At 39.1% G+C, this 6,844-nt stretch overlaps 1 long non-coding RNA gene across 1 annotated transcript in view; it reads right to left on the bottom strand.

Moving 5' to 3' along the window:
- Positions 1 to 1,484: 1,484 nt before the first annotated feature.
- The window catches only part of LOC149873357 (uncharacterized), a 28,155-nt gene continuing 22,795 nt past the window's right edge, over positions 1,485 to 6,844 (bottom strand). The window contains exons 3-4 of the long non-coding RNA XR_016439858.1: positions 4,644 to 4,733; positions 1,485 to 1,755 (exon numbers count right to left, since the gene is read on the bottom strand). This is a non-coding gene — a long non-coding RNA (uncharacterized LOC149873357). The remainder of the gene's footprint in view (positions 1,756 to 4,643; positions 4,734 to 6,844) is intronic.

Genomic DNA, 6,844 nt, shown 5'->3' with positions numbered 1-6,844 from the left:
TCAGCCATTTTTACAGTGTTCTATGTGCCCTGATCATCTGTTTGGTTACATCTGTAAAGTACTTCCTATGTGATTACCATGCAATAAGTGTAATGTCTGTACCTGGCCTGAGTTACAAGAAACCCAGCAGCAACCTCTGGAGCAATCTTTACTGCCCTTACCGCCATCCCTTTTTTTTTTTTTTTTAATTGTGAAAGTTTTTCAAGGCTTCAATGTTTTTGAGACTATTGTGAAATTCAGATCCTTTATCTAAGACCGTTTTTTCCCCCGTCATATATATCCTCTCCATCCAAAGATAACTGAGAGAAACCATGGATCACTCCTTATGGTAACCGGAAGAGTTTGCTACAGAGAACACGATGGCTGCCAGGACTACTTCAGGGACTTCAGGATAGCAACAAATTGGTTGTGTGAAGAGATATTTGAGAGTAAAGTGGCAGGATGGAGGAAAAATAAGGAAGTGGTCTGAATGTAGAGATATGACTTTCACGAGTAGTTTTTATTGCGGTGCTTAATGTCCAAAGAATCTGTGGTTGTTATAGCAAGAGAAAAACTAAAATAAAAGTACTAAAAGACAAATACAGGATGTCCAGAAAAAATAATGGAATTGAATGCCAAAATCCCCCATGCCATCCACCATAGAAATGCTATTCCTTTATATATTTCCAGTACTTTCCTAGAACAATCAGACCCAATTTTGGCAACCTGTCTTTTTCTGGTATTTCTGTTGCAACATTTCTCAAAGGGTATGTGTATGCTATAGTTGCTGTTTTGACAGCCGCTCATAAATACATGCCAGAGGTGGCTTTACACTAACTGACTTTGGCATTATTAATGGTGTAGCAGTACTGCAGAACTTAGAGGAGGTTGAAAAGTATGTCCCAGAAGCCAAAAGGTATGTCTAATACTCTGGTTCTTAGCTCTGTAGATAACAACCACTGAGCTACTGCAGTTACACAGCTATCAACGTTCAAGCAAGTTGAAAGCTAGATTGTGTTCGTCTACATGAGCTCCTATCATGAAATCATTGGGTTGGAAGGGACCTCACAGAGATCTAGTCCAAACCCTGCACAACTGTACTATTCCTAAATTAGTTGAGGAAAAAATGCTTATCTGGCTTCTATTTGAAAGCCTCTAATGGAAGAGATTCCAAAATGTTCCTCAGCAGTAAGTAGTGACTGACATGAAGATAGATAACTGTGAGATTAAAATCTCCAAATATGTAAATAAAAAAATGTTTCATTGGTTACTGAGAGAAGCAAAACTGGGATCAATCTTTGAGGAATAAAAAACTAAAAATGATTTCTGAGATACAGCAAGACTGAGTCAGAATGAAACTCAGAATTTATGGCTGAGAAGCACATAAGAAACAGTATAAACAATTTCTGAATATTCATGCAGTTACAAATACACACACACAAGTAAATGGAGAAATGAAAAATCATTGCAGAACATCATCAATGTGCATAAAACTTTTATAGCTAGACAGCAAACACAGTCCATTACTCCAGAAAAATAATGTGTTTGATTTTTCTAATGGACAAATGTAGTTTGTTGTATTCCTTGCACTCCTCCATTGCTGTGATGATATTCTCAGGGATGCTGAAAAGCCACGGTGCACACAGATGGTTCCTCTACTGATACTTTGGAATAGAAACTATTGAAGGAGTGTTGCCAATGCGTAGATGCCACAGCATTTTCTTTTTATGGATTGTCAGAGATGAGAGAGAGAGGCTCTGAGCCTCAATCCTATTTCTGGGAAGAATTTCAAAGACAAGTTAAAAAAGGTAAAAATGTAACAAAAGAGACTAAAATACATATAAATACAATGCCTATTGATTTTTCTGGGGATTGTCAGTGAAACTGCTGAGAAAACAAAATGATCCTTCATCTCAATCCTCTCCTTGTGTTGTCACCCTGCTCTCTTCCAACACATAAATTCCCACTAAATGGTGTTCAAAAGATGGCTTTTTACCTTGAACAAGAGAAAACTGTGAAACAGAAGGTTCCTTTGTCTGTGGCTCACAAGGACACAATCTGGTGCAGTAACAGTTTCCCTAAATACCCTATTACATTAGCTCTTTTGAGGCTGGGAAACTGCTTATTTACTTCAGGTCAAATCCTAATTTACGGAACAGTCATCTAAATGTGACTTTGGGAGATTTTAGATGTCTGATTCTCAAATCACCTGCTTACATTGCTCCTCTGCTGCCTACATTGGACAGATGGGGCAATCCCTGTATGTATGAAGGAATGAACACCTCAGAGATCCTTGCCTGCATGGCTTAGACCAACATGGCTACAACCGAAAACCTGAACACCAACCTGACATCAGTTCCAGAAAGACAAAAGCTTTTTAACCTCCCTGCACATTCCATTGCTGACTCACAGTAGCTGTTCTTAGCAAAACTTTAAAAACTAACTTGAATGGGAAATGCCAGAATGAGAAATCATCCACAGACTGGATTGTGTTAAGTGTGGTCTAAACAGGGACCGTAGATTCTAATTCCGTTATCCAGAAGACTTTTTGTGAGCCGTTTGTCTCTGTAGGTTTACTGAGTGTTTGGTTTTCCCAGCATTGTTCCCCCTCTCTTCTTTCTCTGTCTTTTGTATTCAAAACACTCTATTTGATACACTGCTTTGCACATATCCTTTCACAGCATCTGATGGAGTGAGCTCAGGCTTATGAAAGCTATCTTTAAGCTAGCTGGCTCAGGTGTTGATAACAGTGTAACTGTGACAATACAAAGCTCAGTTGCACAACACTTCCCAAGTAGCTGGAAAAATACCTATATATCATATTTAAGACGACCCTAAATATAAGTGACCCCCCAAAATTAAATTCTGTATGTAGAAAATGTATAAATTTGTTACAATTTTCCAGGTATAGACTCCAATTATTGGAGGTTTGCCTTGAATTTGTCCCCTTCCCACTGCAACAACAGGGAAAATCAATCTGGGGTGGTCAGCTAGCCCCCTTGTCTTCTGGCCCCATAATGTTCTCCCCCTGCAGCCCCTTTCTTCTCTGACTGAGTGCAGTGGGCACTATCATATATCTTATTCAGATGGCCTGCACTAACTTCTCTTTGTGGTAGGTTCCCGTAAGTATGTTTGTCTAATATGGGCCATGTGTTTTGCAGCCAACATGGAGCATGACTGTATTTATTCAGTTTTATGTTTGGCTTCCATTACTGAGCACATACTGCTTTTGGCAGCAGTTTAATGATAGACAAAGTATTTAATAAGGTTTTCTTGTATGTGAATGTAATATGAGAAGCTTTTTCTCCCATGCTGATTGGGAGGGTGGGGCGAGGGGGGAACCTCATTTTGTTTTTGAGTAAATATGGTAATTAGCTCATGCTCAGGTGTATGCAGCTGTAGCTACTTTGCTGTCAGTGGCTGAGATAGCTGGTTTAAAGTTCTATTGGGTATGTCCTATACAAGCTGCTGTCACATCTTTCAATCCAGCATAGACCAACAATTGGTTAAGTTTCTGTAATTCTTCAATTTCGTCCTTTTAGAGTACCTCCCTTGTGAGAAAGGGTAGTAACAAACTAGGGATAAAAGGATAAAAGCAAGAGAACAGAGAAAACTCATTGCAATGCGGTGGCTCAGCCTCATATTCCTTGTTTCTTGTTTACAAAGGAGTTTACAAAATCCCATCTTGCAGTCTCACTGTTATTGAGAGGAATGGAAACAAGAAGTTTCTCCCTAGACTTTGCATCACATAAAACACAGGAATTATAAATAAAATATCTGAATAGAATTACTGCTGCCAATTCTACCTTATTCACATCATACTATACTTACTATGTCCAGGGCTCCCATGGCAGGTCTCCATCCTACTGTCTTTGTATGTAAACCTCCCACTATAATTAATAGGTCTTTTCCATATGAATTGATTAGTCCCTTGAAGATAAATTCCTTCTTCTTCAAGTTCAATTTTTCAAATATATATGGAGTCATCAGTCTGGCACTCAAGTTACAATCAACTTTCTTTTTCTTAGTGGTAATAGTGCCTTTTGTATTATTCTAAGGCCATGGTCCTGACACTGTGGCCCACAGACTGAGTTTTCTGCAAGGCCATGAGACATTATCCCTGATTTCACTGCTCTCTGCTCTCTTTTTTAATTAAAGGCACAACAGTAGTTTGTGATGAAGGTTGACAGTGGTCTGGTTTGTTGGTCCAAAAACATTGGAAACCACTGCTTTGAAAAAAGTTGAGATTTAGGATCTCTCAAAGTCCTTGTTTCTGTAATAAGGCATTAAAAAGTGTTTTTCTTTCAAACTTCTTTTAATGTTTTGTCATACTGTTAATTATAATGTGTTGGCATAGGAAACTCAGAATTATTCTATTCTAGAGTCTGCAAAAATTTCTCCTGTGTGGGGCTCATTTGGAGAGTGTAGGATACTTAGTTTGATTCCTCAACATGTAAGGCACTGCTCCAAGAAGATGTACGGAAAGGAAAAAAAGAACGTTAGTGTATAGCCAAGGCAAATGTTACTCAGAGTTACTATTTCCTACCAGGCCAAGCAACCGGGCAGCGTCTCTTGAAGTCCTGACACACATATATTCTAGCAAAAACCTGGAGTAATATCTTATATGTTTTAATAAGAACCCTGCAAGTTTTCCATTTTCTTACCAATGTGATATCCAGATGTAGAAAAGACAGTCAGTAAATCCTCCTCAGCTGCTTTTTTCCCCACTCCAGATCCAAATACCAAATCACTTTCTAGAACATAGAAATGGAAGGGAACTTGATTCACTAAGTCCAATTTGCTAGCACAAAGCATCATATCATATAATCCATTTCATGAAATGACTGAGTTCTGATTTAAAAGTAGCTGCATATTTTGTTCCCTCGTCTCTGCTTGGGATGCTGTTTCCAGAACCCTGCTCTGCTGATAGTTAGGAACCTTTTAATTTCCAGTTTCTAATTTCCCTACACCTGTTCCAGTTTAAATTCATCTTTCTTGAAAGAGGATGGTCAAAACTGTATCAATATAGATCTCACAAAGTTCCACAGACTTATCCTGCTCCATGAGCTCACGTATCCGCATCGTTGGCTGATAGGCAGCATCACTTAGCATGAGCTACTTACATTAGCACAATTCTTGAAGTTTCACCAATTATGCCATTAGCTACAGAACCTGCCTGGCAAATAAAAACAACCAGGATACTTGTAATACATCATTTCATGTCTCTTCTGTTTGTGTCCTGTTTAAGTCTTTACTATTTTATAACAGAAAAAAAAAGAAGCATAAATTGGAAAGGAAACCCAAGGACACCAAGCATGGGTACTTAATATCAACATGATTTAAAGAACTGTGTGCAAAAAGCTGATGCATAACACAGCTTTTGTAAACCTCTTTTTATGTCACAAAGCAGAACCAATCTCACCGGTCTTTGTTCAACAAATATCAGATGCAAAGTGGAGTATTAAACACTGGGGCCAAGACCAGAACCCAGGACAGCATCTCAGGTATCTGTGCAGCCAAAATTCAGCCCTCTGAAAATACCAGAAAGGAAGCATAGGGCAAACACAGCTACACAGAAGTCAAACTGCATGTAGATGCCAAGAATAGCAGTTATGCAACTACATAAGAGGCACTTAGGCATAGAATAGTATGAAGGTCCCTGTGCTGTCTAGCTTTATACAAAGCTTTGTGGTAGTCCTCAGGCTTACAGAATCCAGGTCTTTATGAATTTCTCAGTGGCTTTCCCTTTTTTTAGAAAAGGTCTTTAGGTTTACCTGTAATCTGTTCTCAAGGAATCCATTTACCTGTAATTAGTCTTAGGAAAGGTAGGCCAGGAATTTGTCTCAGGAAGGATGAGTTTAATTGCTTAACCCTCAGCAGGAAAATAAGATGACTTAAGAACACGTTCCTTCTTTTAAGTGTAGCTAGCCAGCTAGCCCATTTTAACCTTCTTTGTAGCATGTGGAAGGAAGTCAATGAGTGCAGCATCTTTCTTGGTAGGCAATGCTTTCCTGTATGTTGTTTCACATAAAGGACAGGTTATGAAAGATAATCTACCACAGAATGGCAGTTAGTCATCTTCTTCATTAAAATGCCATCAAATCACATGGGCTGGAAGTGAATTGTGATGATTTCCCCACACAGTTATGCGTGTAATAAAAAGCTGTTAAGAATTTTATGGATCAGTTGATTAGGGCATAAGATTGGGCAGAGACTTCCAAATGTTTCCTTTAGTTTGGCTAGTTGACATACAGTGGGCCTTGGCAGGTGGATATATTAGTATATACCTAGTTTACAGGGATCTTTAACTTTTCTGGGGTTTGGATAATACCTGAGCTGCTGAGATTTAATGCCCAATCCTAATCTGGGCCTTGACTTTAATGGCAGCAGAATCAGGCCTTCAAAATTCAATTTCCCTCTGCCCCCAGCCCAATATGTAATTCTTCAATTGACCTACCTTCCAGTTTTTAATCTTCATGTTGCACATGGTTTCCATTCTCAATGTTTTATTTGCAAGCATAGAGGTTAAACATTTAACTTTTTTTTGTTTGTTTAAAAAAGATGACATTATCACAGTATCCTATGACTATAGGAACTGAGGATGTCTGAAGCCTACCAGCCTCAACAGTGTGTACCTGGTGGCTGGTATTGCTCTGCCTCACATGAGAAGAGCAGCAGTTAGCAGGACAGAACGATCAAGAAGATGTGAAACATCCCTTGTATGACTATCCTGCAGCACACAAATGTATGGAGTCACACAGGAGCCTTTTTACCAGCACCCAGCCTCTTGATGCCACATCTAGAGGAGACTGAATAGTCACCTTGCTGGGGTCATCTGACCCTAGCTGTCTTTCCTGCCTGGTGC

Source organism: Crocodylus siamensis, chromosome 1 (assembly GCF_052110815.1).
Source record: "Crocodylus siamensis isolate JL-2025a chromosome 1, ASM5211081v1, whole genome shotgun sequence".
NCBI classification, from domain to species: Eukaryota; Metazoa; Chordata; order Crocodylia; family Crocodylidae; genus Crocodylus; species Crocodylus siamensis.
The sequence above is the reverse complement of the archived record's forward strand: the minus strand, read 5'-3'. Positions and strand labels throughout refer to the sequence as shown.